Raw genomic sequence first — 17,572 nt, 5'->3', positions numbered from 1 at the left:
ACAACTCCCTGGAGCTCCTTTCTGTCTGCTAGATGGAATACTGCCCAATTCATGAATCGTTCACTAAAGCCAGTAAGACCTTTAAAACTCAGGAAATTTTGTTTTCTCACAATCACAACTCCTTGGAAGCCTCTCAAAGCCAGCTACGATATACATACCTCGGAGGGAAATGGTCTTGCTTTTCAATTCTTTTTCACCCTAAAAAAGTACCCACAACTGACCCCGACGTGATTTGAACACGCAACCTTCTGATCTGGAGTCAGATGCGCTACCGTTGCGCCACGAGGCCACAGGGAAGAGTGTCTTTTCTTCTAATTTAGGATTTAAATCCTAATTAATCCTTTCTCCTCTCCTTCAGGTTCTAAAGATTTATTTCTTTTTATTGGTGGCTTTGATCATTTTTCTCCCCTCTATCCATAACTCGCTAATGCTTTGTTAAGAAGAGAAAGGAATCGACCAGATTAAACATTGATGCAAAAATCCAAGTGCTTTTTATGAGGAAAATTCACTGCTTTCTCATGCTCAGTCTTTCCACTTGTGAAAGTTCTCCTGTTTGGAGACAAATCCTGTACGTATTGGGTTTAGATCCACAGTGAAGCAGAAGCCATAATGGTTACACATTTTGCACTACTACTTTTCCTAGAATTCACTAGACTTCTCCCTCTTGGGAAATGGGCCCCCAGCCCTGCCTGGCCCTGCCCGGCCCTGCAGTGCCCGCCCTGGCCCGGTCCCACCTCCCTCCTTTCTCAGCAGCCGCCAGTCCCAACTTCAACCGGCTGAAAAGCTTAGTCTCAAACTAATTTAAGACTCAAACTAGTCCCAGCCTAGTTTAAATGAACTCTCTTTGCAACTGATGAATCACTAAACTCTACCTCTGAAATGAATAATACACTATATGTTAATTAATTGAATTTAAATTTAAAAAAATAAAATAAAAATAAATTAAATAAATTACTAGCATCTCTTCCTAAAATTCTCACTTGCCCCTGTCAGTCAGAGTGCGTGGGCCTTCTGGTCTGTATACAAGTCCCCGAGCGACAGCTCAGAGCAGGTGGGTAATATTTACCGAGCTCTTACCATTTTCTGCTAGCCCCGTGCACAATCTTCCCTGAGCCCCATGAGTCTCAGAAAGTGCTCCCTGGAACCAGAGCATGAGCACCAGCTGGGAACTTGTTAGAAATGCACATCCCATCCACACCCCAGAACCCCCGAGTGAGAAACTCCGGGAGTGGGCCCCAGAGGCCTGTGTTTTAACAAGTTCTCCAGGCGATTGTGATTCAGGGGAAATTTGAGCATCACTGCTCCAGCCTGGAGATCACATACTTTCGTCTCTCAAGAAAATAAATGTCCAGTCTTCTTCCAGGATGAAGGAGGGGCAATAGAAGAGCTGGGGCTGCCACAAGTCAGGGCCACAGACGGGATTCTGGAGGCTAGAAGCGGGAGATCAACCCTGTCAGCAAGGTTTGTAGATGGCTCTCTTCTCCCAGGGCCCACGTGGTGTGTCTTCCTGTGTGTGTGTGTGTGTGTGTGTGTGTGTGTGTGTGTGTGTGTCCCAATCCCTTTTTATAAGGACACCAGTCATGTTGGGTTAAGGCCCACCCATTGGACCTCACTCTACTTTATCTATGTCTTCAGAAGCCCTACCTCCAAATACAGTGACATTCCGGGGTACTGGGGCTTAGGGCTTCATGTGAAGCGGGGAACACACAATTCTGCCCCTAAAAGGCAGTTTCCAGATGAAGCCCCTGCTGACAATCCCTGAGCTTGGCCCTGGGGCATGAGGATGGAGGGTTTATGGGTAAATCCGATCGCCTCTTTGCTTTTCCCACACGACATGCTCAGGATTCAGCTTTCTCGAATCTGACAAGCTAACTAGCACGCCTCCATCAGCCTTCCAGATCACAAACTGTGTTGTTGCTGTGATCGCCTCTCCCCAACTGCTTTTGTCCTATTTGAACTTCTACGTTGGAGTTGTTTTGAGTGGGGTTTCTGGAGTGCGCAGAAGTGAATTCTCAAGTTTATCCACAATCGCTACCTGCCAAGGCAGTTCCAGGTACAGGTAGCAACCCAGTGTCTCTTTGCCTCCCCCCACCCCAGCCCTTGCTCAAGCGTCCCCTCGCTGTGGCCTTTCCTGCCAGATCCTGTCTGAAGATAAAGCCCTGTCTTATTGGTTATTGTCTCTCCCTGGTGGTTATCTTGGTTGTAACTTTACCGTGTTTTTGACTGTTAGGTTCAACTTGTTTCTCCAACTAGACTGTAGGATTTCTTTTCTTCAAGATCTTCTTTAAATTCCAGTTAGTTACCATACAGTCGAACATCAGTTTCAGGTGCAGAATTCAGTCATTCGTTCTTTATGGGTAACACCCCTGCTCATCACAACAGGTGCCCTCCTGCACCCCATCACCTATTTCCCCCATCCCCCACCCACCTCCCTCTGGGAACCCTCAGTATGTTCTCTGTGGTTAGGAGTCTAGACTGGAAGATTTTTGGAAACCCCTTGGTTTACAATAGTAATTTCCCTAGGTTGCAGTTACAACGCCAAGATCGTTTTCGTTCAACAAATTTTGGACACACACCCCCTTATCTTGCAGAAAGACCACGTGGCCTAATGGATAAGGCGTCTGACTTCGGATCAGAAGATTGAGGGTTCGAATCCCTTCGTGGTTGTTGTGGAGTTTCTTTATCTTCCGGTGAAGACACCCGGGTCAGTTCCTGCTGGTCCACTTTTACTACTGCTGTTTTCTCAGTTAAAGTCTGCAAGCAGAATCTTCTTTTCATGTTAACCTAGTAGTTCCTTCCCCCAGGTCTGTCTCCTCCACACCCCTTCCTTCCTTCTTGTTCCTTGTTCCCCTCCCCCCCGAGCGTCTGTCCCACGACCGCAGCGCTGCCCCTTCTGCGCCGCGGACCAGCCGCAGCACCTGGTGGCTTCTCGGAAATGCAGACTTTCCCGGCCAGTCCCCCTCCCCTCTCAGCGCGTCCCTCGCCTACAAAGTCAGGATCTTTGGGGCGCGGACTCGGACCCGGGGTCCAGCCGGCGAGCCGGCCGAGTCCTGACGCCCGCGGCTAAGCCCCCGCGAGCTGCCCGACGCCTCCCAGGCTACTCGCGCCCCTCGCTGCGAACACCCGCGACCGAGCGCCGGCGCCCCTGCCCCCCTGCGCGCTGCGTTCCCCGACGGCTGCGACCCTGGACGGTGAAGCTGCTGTGGGAACCCCGGGAAAGACCGCGGGCGGGGAAAAGCAGGAGAAAGGTCAGCTTCACAACACCCTCTAACAAGTGCAGGGGAGTGGTGGAATTGGAAGACCCGCCATCCGCGATCCCCAGAGAAATCATACACTCAGCAAAGAGCATTCACGATCTCAAAACCCTGAGGACCCTTAGGGGTTTTGGGAAACTGTGCAAGGTGTTAAAGGCCCACCCCAGATTACTGGCTGATTGCAAAGGGAAAAGCAAGCCCTGAGGCGACCACTGTATCTTCCCTGTCGGGGGATATCCTGACAAATGCCTCCCTCCCGTGGAGTAAGCGCTGTCGCAAGTAAGGACACGGTGTCAGGGCCAATTTTTAACCCGAATCTCATCTAATCAAAGTGGATCTAATTGATAATTGTGACTAACTTCTCGTTTAAAGAGGGTGAAGGAATACATTAAAAGATGCCTTAAGGAAACAATGAGAGGGATCCAGAATGTGGGACATTCTACAAGACAATTGGTTTGGAATTTTTGGAAAGTCAATGTCAAAGCAGTAACAGCAAGGAGAAGCTGGCAGGCTGTTCTGAACTAAAAGGGACTAAGGAAACATTACAAATGCAATGCAAGGCATGCATGAACTTTGATAGGATCCTGGTCAGAAACACCAGCTCCAAAAGATATACTTAGAGAAATTTAAATAAGGCCAGCATAGTAGATGTTTTTATAAAGAGTCACTGGATTTTTCCATGATGATAATGGTGTAACGGTTATATAAGACATGTGAGTAGTTGATACACGTGTATGTGTGTACGTGGGATGCATCATGATGTCTGCGAAGGAATCTTCTATGTTCCAGAAGAAGAAGGTAGATGAGACAATATGGCAAAACGTTAACAGTTGCTGAATCTGGATGGTGGGTACACAGATAATCCCTTACTCTTCCAACTTTTTATATGTTCGAGAATTTTTATAGTATAAGTTTCAATTAAAAAAAAAAGGCACCCCTCAGAATAAAACTTTTGAAAGAATGATGAAATGAATGAATCAGTTCAAGGACAAGAGCCTGGGGGCCAAAACACTTCTAAGAAGTTGTTGCAATGACTCCAATGCCAACCTGTAAGAAGCTGATCTAAGAAAATGGTTCTGTAGCTTGGGAGGAAGAGCCAGATTTGAGAAATAATTAGGAGGTTGGATTGAAGGCCTGGTAACCTAAGGGCGATGGGGTGAGAGTCAGAGAAAGGAAGAAAGTTAAGGGGAGTTCTCAGTCATTGGTTTTGGCTCCCGATGAAATTTGGGTTGCTGAAGGAGGTTCAAGTTTGTGGGGAAAGGGCGGAGCATTCATGTGGGGATGTCTTGTTTTTGAGGAGTCCATGCACCTGCAAAAGAAATGACCAGGACAGCTATAAATTACGAAGCCCAGAAGAGAGGTCTGGGCTGCAGGTAAATTTTCAATCCAGCAGCACCTGAGCAGTGGTTTATCAATAATGTCTCATCCTTCTGTTCACGGAATGGAGCCGTTGCTGAAGGACAGAATCAGCTACTTGCACACTAATACACACACACACACACACACACACACACACACGGAGAAGATGGTGGTAATGGTTGTACACTTTCAGGAATGTGGAGATCCTGGGGATCTGCTTTAGCTCTGAAAGTGATCTGTGTGAAGATCTGAAAGCTATCTCCCACAGAGGATCAGATGCAGTCGCTTCCCCTCATGAGAGAAGGTGTCATGCAACGAAGTGGACTTGACTTTCAGAAATGTTTTCTACTGCCCTGTTTCATTCGAAAGTCTTCTACCAGGTGCTTTAAAATATTTTGAGCTTTACCAAGAAACAGGAGATAGGTTTCCCTGTGAAACATTTTTAATGAGTCCCCTTTCTCGAATTTAAACATGATGCTTACAATAGCAGCTGGCATTAATCAAGCCCTTATTCCAGGCACTGGATTGGGTGTCTGAAGACATAGGATATCCGTGAGGACATCATTGTCAGATTATTTATGGAGGATAAATTTCCTACTTTGGCAAGAATATGAGGATTGTTAAAGAATTATTTAAAGGGGATTATTTAAAGAGGATTATAGCAACATATGACTGATTTGCTTTCTAGAAAAGACCCAAAGAGTATTCTCAATTTACCACGTGCTGGAATGGAAGTTGGTTGGTTCCTCTTCGATTTCATTAACGGAGATCCTTTGCTTTGCTCTCTTGTATTACTAAATCCTGAAGTAGCCTAGGATACATGATATATAGTAACATGGAGACGATCGAAAACCCCTTGCAATAGCTGTAGTCGTGGCCGAGTGGTTAAGGCGATGGACTAGAAATCCATTGGGGTCCCCCCGCGCAGGTTCGAATCCTGCCGACTACGATAGGTGATCTTTTTACGTATTTGCACCTTCTCCGTTCAGTGTAATTCACCTTCAATTACAGCCTACTTTTAAACGTATTAAAAATTCCCTCAGACTTTTTCAGGTTACATCAAATTGGAGTTCTTATTGACCACGAAGGAATCATACCATATGAGTGAACTAAAGCAAGGGAACCAATAGAACTCTTGTGTTTGAATTCTGAGGTTTTGGGTTTGGAAATCCTGGTAATAGGGAAAAAGGAAGTTGAAAGAAAAGATTTCACACATTCATATTTAGAGCAACATAGCAAATCCAGTACTTCCTTTTTTGTAAGTGTAAATGATACATGTAGGTATGGGCCAGTGGCGCAATGGATAACGCGTCTGACTACGGATCAGAAGATTCCAGGTTCGACTCCTGGCTGGCTCGTTATTTTGGTTATCCTCTTTGAGGTCCACAATTCTCACCTTTCTTAGGCCACTGCAATTATATATATACATTTTTTATTTTAAAATTTCTTTTGTAATATCATTTTACACAAAGTGGCAAAAATGTTAATAATACAGTCTCCAGCTCTAGTTCACTACTCTTTTCTTACATATGTAAATTTTCTTTAAATCATATCATTAAATTGATTGTTTTCAAAGTTGACTAGTCCTCACATTAGATGATAAAAACTTACAAAAAGGAAGACCTTTTAAATGCATTATTCTTTGAAAGTAGAGATTGGGAGTTTTGCAATGAGTATTTCTAAGTACCAACTCTTTTCCTCCCTCTTTTTTTTCAAGATTTAATTTTTCAGAGCAGTTTTAGGTTCACAGCAAGATGAAGAGGAAGGTTCCACATGCACAGCCTCCCTCATTATCAACATCCCACACCAGAGTGGCACATTTGTTACAATTGCTGAACCTACTTTGACACATTGTAATCACCCAAAGTTTATAGTGTAGGTTGCAGTTCACCCTTGGTGTTATAGTTCTGTGGGTCTGGATAGATGTATAATGACATGTATCCATCATTATAGCATTTAAGGTTTCTCCATGTCATCTAATAGCTTGGTAGCTCATTTCTTTTTAATGCTGAATAATATCTCATTATCTGATGAAGGGCATCTTGGTGGCTTCCAAGTTTTGGCAATTACAAATAAGCTGCTGTAAATATCTGTGTTCAGGTTTTTGCATGGCCATATACTTCAACTCCTTCGGGCAAATAACGAGTCGTGCAATTGCTGGGTTGTATGGTAAGAGTATGTTTAATTTTGTAAGGAACTGGCCAGTTGTCTTCCCCTGAGACTGCACCATTTTGCTTTCCCACCAGCAATGAATGACAGTTCCTGTTGCCCCATGTCCTTGCCAGCCTTTGATACCAGTGTTCTGGATTTTGGACATTCTAAGAAGTGTGTTGTGGTATCCCGTTGTTGCTTTAATTTTCATTTCTCTCATGACCTGTGATGGGGAGCACCTTTTCATATGTTTAAAAAATGGGCCAAACAGCTTCTCAGACACCACCAAAGATCTATAGGTGGCATATTGCAAATTTTGTTAGGTTTTTATTTCTATCCTGTTGACATAGACGTAATTTAAAGAATCAAACCTCTCACAGATTCCCATCAAGAATTAATCCCTTCTTTCCTGCTCCCTGTGCTAAAGGGAGTAGATCGTTTGGGGAGAAAAAGGACCAGGCCTAGCAGAGGATGGTTTCGATCCATCGACCTCTGGGTTATGGGCCCAGCACGCTTCCGCTGCGCCACTCTGCTGCGACAAGCGCGGGTCTCATAGTTAATATTCGGCTCCTCCCTGATTTGTCTCTTCCCCCCCCCCCCACCCCCCGCCTTTCCCCCCTCAATCTGCAAGAATAGAAAAATGGGTCATTTTCCCCTTCAGAGTAGCAGTCTGTCTTTTGTAATGCGGGAGCCCTGAGCCTGAACGAACTCCTAAGAGAAGGGAGAAGAAGAAATGGAAAGAGCCGACCGCGGACGCGCCTCTCCGGTGCTCGGAGGCGTGCTTAGCCGTGACATCCGTGACCGTGCGCCGTGAGAATGTGTACCTTACAGCACGATGTCTGCTGATCCCCAAATGCCACGTCTCCAACTTATTCTAAGTTATACAGAATGCTGGAGGCTGCTGCAGTAAACGTGCGTTCCCTTCCGCGCTCTATGCGATCGCTCATAGTCTGTTGATGGGGGACGGAGGCTGCAGCCCCAGGTGAGAGTAAGACGCACGCTCCTGCACGTAATCTTGACACCGTTTTAGGGGGTTCGAGGAACTTCTAGCCCAGAAGGCTAGCTTTCTCTCATTCCCTATAGTCTCAATTGGACAAACAAAACTGTGTTTGGGTTTTCTGCGCCGGGAAAGGAAGTGACCTCTTCCGTGATTGGACGTGCGAAGGAATCAGCGGGAAGGAATCCCAGCCAAGGTGGGCTCGCCGTGGGCTCGCTTTGGCGTGGAAAAGCTGACCCGTGGGCGCAGCAGGTGAGCTAAGGTCGCCCGCTAGAAGCAGACGAGCTGTCCGAGAAGATCTGCTAAGGTTCGGAAGGTTGGAAAGACCCGTGGGTGAAGAGATGGGTCTGCCAGCACAGAAGCGAGCGCGGAGAGGCCGGGAGCCTTGGGCATATTAACGCACGAGCTGGTGAAAAGCGAAATTCAGAACATTTGCAATAAAAAAGCAAAAACGCCTCTATGCCCCCCCCCCAAAAAAAGTCCAAAGATACAATACCGACATCGTATCTTCCTGTGTATGCTGACTATTATTTACTTTTTAAAGCTATTTTAATGAGGACAGCCAGGGTGGGAGAAAGCGGGGAAGGCACGTCTCTCTTCCTCCTACGTCTCACTTCCCAGACCAGGACTTTCCACAGACGCTAAAACTACTGACCCCGACGTGATTTGAACACGCAACCTTCTGATCTGGAGTCAGACGCGCTACCGTTGCGCCACGAGGTCCGCGAGGGCGCCCCCCATTTCTTTACCTGTCAACCGGATCCATGAGATTAATTCTCTGCACGCGGTGAAGTCCACACAGGTGAATACAATATAGTGCCCGGCTGCCTTCTTCTGGATCGAAACGCTGTCCCTCCGATCACTCCCCGATTCTGCCTCCCAACGGCTTCTATTTACAGTCCTTCCTACCCTATTTCATTCCTGGTTTTCTCCATATACATTAAAAATAGATGTTTGGGGGAGTTCTGGTTGTGGTTTTTTTTGTTTTGTTTTGTTTTGTTTTGTTTTTTGTCTTTTTAGAAAAATGGACATTTTGTCTTTTGAGAAATATGGCTGTTGAAGGGCAGTCGCTCTGGAGTGCCGTGGAGATAGGGGAGGTAGCAAAGAAAATTGTGTGTCCTCTCTCCCCCCAGTCAGGGCGACCAGTGCGGGGTTCGAATTTGTTTCCCGAGCGTAGGTTCCAGCTGGCGCGTCCGGGAAGGAGGTGGACGCGGGGGCTGCGCGCTGTGACCCGCGCCGCACCCACCGGGACCGATCCGCGTTTCCCCGCACCCTCTGCTCTCCGTTTGCGGGGAAACGTGGCTGCTTTCCTACTGCGGGAGGCCTCCAGGATCTGATCACTGGGTCTCAAACTACCCCCGAAAAGAGCAAGGAATCTTCTGTGTGAGCAAGTTGGTAATTCTGGCCCCGTGGTTCCACTGGCCAAAGCGCCTGTCTTGAGACCTGGAGATCCGGCTTTTGAATCTCAGGGGAATTTTTCCGGAGACCTGACATCATGCAGACCATCTCCTCGAATGGTGAGAGGTCTCTTTGAACTCCCAAAAAAGATATTCTGAAAAGTGATCCACTGTTGTGAAACAGACCTATCTCCAGAAATTAGGGTTTCCCTTTCTTAATCTTGAAAAATCGGTCCAGAGCCCAGGGCTCGGGGTGGGAATTGCAAAAGAATGTAGATACCGGCTTGAAGAAGCGTGTGTTTGACCTTGCAGGTTGCGAGTACCCTTGGCAGGTTATACGCGGGTATTGGCTGGTACTCGCTCTGTGGGGCAGTGGGGCGAGGTGAGGCACCTGGGGGAGGGATGTGTTGGAGACGACCGCACTGGGAGGTGGGATAACCTGGGCTTTGAGAGAGTAAACCACCAAAGTTTGGGAGAATCTGAGACCGCTTACCAAAAGGAATGGGTGTACAGGTGTGCGGGCGCCAGAGAATTCAGTGTGATCCTTGCTGGCTGAGATTTGTAATTTATACTTTCCTCACCTACCTGTAAAATAGGGATAATAATAGTAGTGCCTGCCTCCTAGGACTGCGTTGGTAAATGTCATGTATTCTAAGTGAGTTTATATATATATTTATGTATGTTTAGAATGATGCCTACCAGGCTCACAATAAGCTCTTAATAACATTAGGAAGTGGGGTGTCTGGCTGGCTCAAGGGGGAGAGCATGCCCTTCCTGATCTGTGAGTTGTGAGTTCAAGCCCCATGGCAGCTGCAGGGGTTATTAAACAAGCAAACTTTAAATAAATGTTAGTGTAATTACTAGCACTATAAGGCTTGCTGAAATTCTTTTACGTAATCTCTACACCCAACATGGGGCTCAAACTTACAACCCCAAGATCAAGAGCCACACACTCCACCGAGGGAGCCAGCCAGGTGACCCTAAGGTTTGCTGAAACTCTTAAAAGCATTTTGCACACATCACCAGCCTGGCTTGGCAGAGACTGGTAACACTTACATTTGTCAATTGCTAGTTTCCTCCATAGATTTAGAGCTTGCTGTCATCGAACAGAATTAAATAAACTGGCTTATCTCAAATGTTAGAACTATTATTATTTTTAATAAGTAAACTTAAAATAATAATAAAAATAGCTCTCATGCCAGGTCACAGCTAAAATCAGGCAGGCATTGACAAAGAGGGCTGCATATGAACATGCAGACTAACATGGACTCAAGCCAACAACTGAAATTTAAAACTCAGTGAAACACTGTGACTCACAGAAGTGTTTTTATTCATCTGTTTCAGTTGCTGCTTCATAGTTGTGCATAGCACAGCTGACTTCTGTCTGGTTGTTTGACCGACTGTTGCTAATATTGGAGCAGTTTGGGATCATATTTCAAAATTAAATAGTTATTCATTCTAACAAGTTCCCAGAGCACGAAGTTGCTTCTCTCACTCCTTGCTGCCTGGGTAGGCTTTTCTTTCCCAGACCCGGAGACCCATGATCCCAGGCTTTCCAGACTTGGTTTTGCTAATCACCCTATTATAATCTGAGGCTCGGGCAAGTGAGTTTTCAGGACCCCTCCAAGCCGGGGTCTTAGCACCAAATCATGCTTACTGTTTATTTGGATCTCAAGCCTCAATTCTGATAGCCGGCTTTGTCTTTGTGTCCATGTTTTCTGTTTCTATCTAGTACCTAGTCCAGACACTTGGATCGAGCCCTAGAGAGAGAGCTAAGGAAGGGACTCCAGGAATAAGCCCTTTGGTTTTGGCCAGGCCCCTCCCACAGACTGTCTCCTGCCCACCATCCCCCGCCTGCTGACAGATTCCCACCATATCAGTAGCTGGGCTGGGTCTCCAGATGTCTTTGTTCCCATCACACATCTCATTACTGAGATCTTCACACCTTCTTTGACAAGACACATTGCTGAAATCTCCAGACCGGACTGCTCCCCTGCACACAGACCCCCGTCTGCTACCACCTCTTCTGAGTGGCCCCCCTGCTTGGTTGGGTTCGTTCCTGACTCCTGCTGGGAGCCACCCTCAAGCCTCCCGCACCTGCTGGGTAGGCCAAGGTTCGGGCTGCCTCTGCCACACCAACATAAATTTGTGTTTGGGGTAGGAAAGAGGGGTCAAGTGTAATTATGTGTGTTCAAAACCTAGTTGAAAGATTCACACCCATTATGGTGGTTATTACCAAAAAAGAAAGACAAATAACGGGTGTTGGCAAGATATGGACAAATTGGGACTCTTCTGCATCATGGCGGAAATGCAAAATATGCAACCACTGTGGAAAACAGTACGGCGACTCCTCGAAAAATTAAACATAGAATTACCATATGACCCAGCATTTCACTTGTAGGTGTATAGTCAAAAGGGTTGAAAGCAGGTACTCGGACAGACGCTGTACTTGTAATATTATATCATATTGGAGAATCCCACTTACACGGCGCTGCCTGGAACAGTCAAATTCAGGGACAGAAGGAAGAACAGTGGTCACAGGGCCTGAGGGGGGGCTGGGGAGTTCTTGTTTAATGGTGTCAGAGTTTCAGTTTAAGATGATGAAAAAGTTCTGGAGATGGATGGTGGCGATGCTTTCACAACAATATCATTGCACTCCCTGCCCCTGAATTTACACTCCATAATTGCTAAAATGGCAAACTGGGTTGTGCATAGTTCACCACAATAAAAAAAAAAAAAAACTAAAAAACTAATTCAAAGAGAAAGGCAGAGGGGCAGTCATAAGGAGGAATTGGAAGTTAGAAAAGACAGCCACAGAGGTGCAATGTGATGACTTTTCACTGTCCCCCCTTCAGGTGCAGAAAAATGACCACTGGTGGGCCTGTTGTGGGTAAGGTGGGTGCCTCCCCCACCCCCTTCCCCTCTGTGCTCTGTCTCCGCCACACTGGCCTCCACAAGGGAAAAATCCTGAACGTTTCTTTGAGGAGGGAGGCGATGTCCTCTTCACTCTTCCTTCCTCAGCGTGTCTCCTTAAAAATACAATACGCTCAACATGAGGTCGCACTTTTGATTTTATAAGGCGAGGTCTGACCGATGGCTGTTAACCCCACCCCTGAGATTAACTCAGGAGCCTCTCATGAGCTACACGGAAGACCCGAGGAGCATCCCCGTGCACTCACCGAAGCTGTGTACCTCCCTCTCTCCACATCTCCTTCCTTGCTTTAGTGTTCTCTGTGGTGCCTGGCTACATCTAGCATGCTACGTATTTTATTCAGACATGTACTCATTACCTATTAAAAGTAACTAAATTAAAAGCCAAGACACAGCCACTTTAGGGCTCTGTGTGGGAGGTCAGCTTGCCCTCCACACAGTATGTTCCCAGGGGTTCCCGCACCCCCTCCCCACCACATCAGGTCTACTGCTCCCTGCTAAGAACAGACACCAGGGAGTTTACCCACCGCAGTGGCAGCCTCTCAAGAAATCAGACTCTCAGACTTGATACCCATCACACCTTTGGTGGTGGATCCCGTGGGATGCAGAACGCGTGGTTAGTTATCATGGTAGAGGCTGCTGTGGTCGATTTATCAGTCTGTTTCCTTTTCCTCTTGGAAACACAACTGTCTCAGCCCCCCGGGCAGCAAGAGCAAAGAGACCACAGACTGGGGGGCTGAAACGAGGCTGGGAGTCCAAGATCACGGCTCTGGCAGGTTTGGTATGGCTGTGTCCTCGCCTGGGGCAGAGGGGCCAGGGAGCTCTCTGGGGTCCCTTTTATAAAGACACGAATTCCATTCATGAAGCCGCAACCTAAGCATCTCCCAAAGCCCCTGCCTCCAGACACAATCACACCGGCCTCAGGTTGCAACGTGGAAATGTGGGGCAACACAGAAACTCTATCTAAACGACATATCCTAGGCTCCTTTGCAAACTAGGGGTGGCCATGTGGCTGGGATCTAAACAGGGACTGTGGAAGAATTGTAACCAGCCAGGTAGCAACTTTGAGGCTTGACCCAGGAGAACCCCCCATATCCTAGGCTCCTTTGCAAACTAGGGGTGGCCATGTGGCTGGGATCTAAACAGGGACTGTGGAAGAATTGTAACCAGCCAGGTAGCAACTTTGAGGCTTGACCCAGGAGAACCCCCCATGAAAGCTCTTCTCTGCTCTCATTAGTGTCACTTTCCCTGATGGCTGTAAACACTCCCCCAGATAAATTTGCAATGGCCTCTTTGGTTTTTTTTTTTTAAGATTTTATTTATTTATTCGGCAGAGATAGAGACAGCCAGTGAGAGAGGGAACACAAGCAGGGGGAGTGGGAGAGGAAGAAGCAGGCTCATAGCGGAGGAGCCTGATGTGGGGCTCGATCCCATAACGCCGGGATCACGCCCTGAGCCGAAGGCAGACGCTTAACTGCTGTGCCACCCAGGCGCCCCTGCGATGGCCTCTTGAGCGTATGGCCCACTGACAGACATCGGAAGGGTCTCAAGACCGATGTTCTCCTAGGCAGTAGTAGTGATGTCATTTTTTTGAACGTTGGTAGGTTTGGTGGGGACCACAGCTGTGACCAAGAAAGAATTTTTGAGATGTCTTTGGTGCAAATGGTAGTTTTATTAAACCACAGGGACTGGACCTGTGGGCAGAAAGAGCTGCTGTCCCAGGAGTGAGAGGAGCAAGTGATTATATATGTTGGGGTTGGGAGAAGTAAAGAAAAGGGAAGTTCCAAGAGGACTTTCACGGGTTAGAGAAAACTCGGGATCCTGGAGGAATGTTGGAATCTGCCTATCTCCAGTATTTGTCCATGGGCTGCAAGTTATAAGGAGATTTAATTTTATCTACATTTCCTTCTGCCTTTGTTTCTCACATCAGTAGTAAATAACTAACTTAGCAGGAGCTAGCCCCTCAAGGTCCTGAAAGCTCTACTTCCAAATTCCTTAGACACTTACACTATCCTTAGCAAACCCCCCCAAAACTAGAAGGTATTTAATCAGTCACTCCTCACAAACACGAGTGCAGCTCTTCCTGCCCACGCCTCCTGTCCCCACATCACATCAAGAGTATACCGTATATAGAAATTAGAATGTGTGTCCTGAGTTACTTACTCAGTGTAAAATGTGTTTCTTACTGCAGGCCTCAGTAAAACAAACAAACCAGTGTGAGATTATGTCAGAACAAAGACCTAGGAACCACGGGAGTCAGAACCACAGGAGGGAAAGGAAGGTTGGCAGGCTTCCTCCAGATGTGGCCAGGATGGGAGAGAAGAGAGGATTTGCGTGGTTGCACGCTGAGAAACCACGGCCCAAGGACGCGGAGGCAGAGGGGCAGATGGCAATCGAGAGCCAGCGACTCTTCGCCTAGCCTGCACAAGTCAGAACTCTTCTCTTCACCCCTCAAGTGAGATACGATTCCAAGGAAACAGGGAGCCCCACATTACTTCCTGAGTTTGTGGCCCACAGCATTCAAACCGATTCAGGGGATCTTCTAATTCTATTACAACGTTCTTGCCGGCAAAACCCACGTCTTTCAGTTCTTAGGATCCCCACTGTGCGCAGCCCTCGGCTTGTCCATTGACAAGACACTCCTCCGATCTCAGGCGACAGGTGCCTTGCTCCCCGGCGCGGGGCGCGTGCAGACACGCGCGGCGGCCACTAGGGGGCGGAGAAGCCTAAAGATGACCCGGTGGGACGCGAACAGGAGGAGAGGGGGTGAGAGGAGGGGAGGGAGAAGGGGCAGGAGAGGGAGAGGGAGGGGCGGGAGAGGGAGAGGGAGGGGGAGAGAGGCAGCTGGAGTTCCGCCGGAGAAGCAAAGAGAGGCGAAGGGAGCAGGGGAGGAGGGAAAGCAAGTTGGGGGAGGGGGGGAACGTAATTGTCTGCATGGCAGTTAAGTGAGGATACTTCACACCTCTTAAAGATCAAAACTTCGACCAGGTAAACGTGAAGCTCTAATTGCCTCATTAAGGGAGCAAGGAGGGGGGAAACCTCCCCTCGAGCAGGTAGAGGCGGAGCTCTGAGGGGTGTACAGAAAAGCGCGGCCTTTATAGGAAGGAGGGTGGGGCAAGGAGGTTATTAGCAAAAGAAAAGGAAGGACTGTTTCGGGCGAAGTCACCCTCCCCCTAGGAGTGGGGGGAGGGGCTTGGAGAGGGCGCAGGTGGCCGACTCCCTGGGCGGTGAGGTGCCGACCGGAAAGTTCCTGACCTGTTAAAAGACTGCATTTCTGGGGGAGATGGAAACTGCAGGGAGGTCAGGTCGAAAGCCCTGTAGTTTTCTTGTGGACGCTTCTTACAATGTGTCGTAGATACTGTTTCATTGTCTCCTAACACCCAGTTGGATCATGATTCCTACCCACTTGTACTTTCAACCCGAAATACTGTGGATTAAAACAGAAAACAGACTTTATACGTGACAAAATGAAGAGGAAAAGTTAGGGTGGGGATGTCGAGGCTGCTGGAGCTTTCCTCTGTTTCACACTTTAAGTCCATGCCTGTGGTTATTCTGGATAATATGCCAAGAGTGCAGTCCTCCCGTCAGAGCTCAGACAAAAGGATGGAGCAGTCAGTACTCACAACTTAACAGACGTCCGCCCCCTCGGAGTTGGCGTGCCGGAGAGAGGGAGACAGAAAAAACAGGTCACGTAGGTCACAGCATGTCCGATGGTGACCGACATGCTATGGAGAAAAATTAAGCACGGAAGAAAGATAAAGAAGGGCAGGGGAGGAGAGAGTGGTCAGGGAGGGTTTTGAGCCGTCTCCTCATCTGTAAAGCGGGGACTAGAGCCCCCGCCTCCTAAGGTTCTGGTGAGGAACAGATGAGTTCGCACAGGCCTTAGCAAGTGCTCCACAAATGTGAACAGCAACAAGAGAAAGTGAGAGCCTTTGTTACCTGTAATCATCGCCTTTGGAGCTGTTCTGTTTAGCTCCACAGAGCAGTTAAAGCTGGAAGGTGAAAGAAAGGTCCAAGGAGGTAGAGTTTGCACTGTAGGAGAAAAGCTTTCTCACAACTAGCCTTGTTCATTTTGTAAGGTAGTGAGCTGCCCATTTGGGGAATGTTTAAGCAGAGATCTGATGGCGGCCAGTGAAGGATGTCATTGAAAGGGTTTCTGCACTGTGTGGACAACTAACACAGCCATGTTTTATAATTCTTTTCAAATATCAAACTTATGATTCAACTGAAATTTACCTGTAAATTAATCTGACCTATATTGAATGATATACATTCACTAGGCAAATCCTTTTTGAATTCTTCTGTTGGTCATTTTTGGAGACGAATCATAGAGTTTATCGTAGAGTGGAAATACAGCTACTGTGTTACGTCATGGTCCACAAACAGCAGGTGGCATAATGCTTTTCTGCATTACTTTCAGAAAGTCAAAATGTTTCCTTCGAAATGTTTTCCTTTATGTTATAATACCTACAACCTATATTACTGCCCACTGTTTTCTCTATTATCGCGAAGACTCAGAACAGCATACCAGTTGGTGTGGGAAACAAAGACAAAAGAAAAAATCAAATTTCCTGACGACTTACAGCCCACTGACAAGTCCTTAGGCAGAGTGACCTTCGTCTAGAAACTTAACTGCCTCGATGTTAATACTTTGCCAAGGGCAAAAGGCAATCTTAGCTTAATATTATCCCAACCTCCAGGATCCTGTAAGAGTTCTTTAACATATAAAAATTCCTTTGGAAACTTCCTGCATCTCTACCCCCCAAGATAGATGTTAGCAATCATCCTCCCAGCATATGGCCCACGGATCTACACCTGAAGGGTCATGACTGAGTTTTTACTAAACAGTAATAAATGACCTTTTCCTAACAATAGCCAGCCCCCTAGAGATCCTAGAAACTCTCCTTCCAAAATTCCTTAGTGACTTAAGCTATCCCTAACCCCCTCCCAATTTGGAAGTATATTATCAGTCACCTGTCACACACAACCCAATGCAGCTCTTTCCGCCCACGGGTCCTGTCCCCATGCTTTAATAAAACCGCCTTTTTGCACCGAAGGCGTCTCAAGAATTCTTTCTTGACCATTTGCTCTGAATCCCTACATTCCCACGTCACCAGTTGTAAGCAGAAACTCTGGAATGAGACGTTTGGCTTTCAGTCTGAGCAGCCTATTCCTCTGTCAGTGACCTGGGAGAGCTTACTAGCGTCTCTGAGCCTCCGATGTCTCTTCTGAGTAGAACGAGCTCACCATTTACTGTTTAAAAGTGATGTTCTAAGGATTACATGTAATAACACATCCATAAAGCATTAGCAGAGTCCCTATAAAAGAATCAGCCAGTAATTAGCACTTAGTAAAGCTAGTTCTCATCCCCACTCCCACACACCATCGAATGTGAGGCACATTTAATGGCAATGATCTGATATTGTTTGGACCCTGTTTTGAAGAAACCAATCTTCAAAGTAAATTTTTGAGATGTTTGGGGA

At 47.2% G+C, this 17,572-nt stretch overlaps 6 non-coding genes across 6 annotated transcripts; 3 read left to right on the top strand and 3 right to left on the bottom strand.

Annotated features, from left to right (window-relative positions):
* Nucleotides 1–217: 217 nt before the first annotated feature.
* Nucleotides 218–289, bottom strand: TRNAW-CCA (transfer RNA tryptophan (anticodon CCA)). Its single transcript has one exon. It is a non-coding gene; the product is annotated as a tRNA-Trp (tRNA).
* Nucleotides 290–2,594: 2,305 nt separating this feature from the next.
* On the top strand, nt 2,595–2,667 carry TRNAR-UCG (transfer RNA arginine (anticodon UCG)). Its single transcript has one exon. It is a non-coding gene; the product is annotated as a tRNA-Arg (tRNA).
* Nucleotides 2,668–5,480: 2,813 nt separating this feature from the next.
* Nucleotides 5,481–5,562, top strand: TRNAS-AGA (transfer RNA serine (anticodon AGA)). The gene has a single exon. It is a non-coding gene; the product is annotated as a tRNA-Ser (tRNA).
* Nucleotides 5,563–5,898: 336 nt separating this feature from the next.
* On the top strand, nt 5,899–5,971 carry TRNAR-ACG (transfer RNA arginine (anticodon ACG)). Its single transcript has one exon. It is a non-coding gene; the product is annotated as a tRNA-Arg (tRNA).
* A 1,255-nt stretch (nt 5,972–7,226) lies between these two features.
* TRNAM-CAU (transfer RNA methionine (anticodon CAU)) lies at nt 7,227–7,298 on the bottom strand. The gene has a single exon. It is a non-coding gene; the product is annotated as a tRNA-Met (tRNA).
* A 1,114-nt stretch (nt 7,299–8,412) lies between these two features.
* Nucleotides 8,413–8,484, bottom strand: TRNAW-CCA (transfer RNA tryptophan (anticodon CCA)). The gene has a single exon. It is a non-coding gene; the product is annotated as a tRNA-Trp (tRNA).
* Between the last annotated feature and the right edge of the window lie 9,088 nt (nt 8,485–17,572).

The sequence above is a fragment of the Ursus arctos genome, unplaced genomic scaffold, assembly GCF_023065955.2.
Source record: "Ursus arctos isolate Adak ecotype North America unplaced genomic scaffold, UrsArc2.0 scaffold_31, whole genome shotgun sequence".
Taxonomy (NCBI): domain Eukaryota; kingdom Metazoa; phylum Chordata; class Mammalia; order Carnivora; family Ursidae; genus Ursus; species Ursus arctos.
The sequence above is the reverse complement of the archived record's forward strand: the minus strand, read 5'-3'. Positions and strand labels throughout refer to the sequence as shown.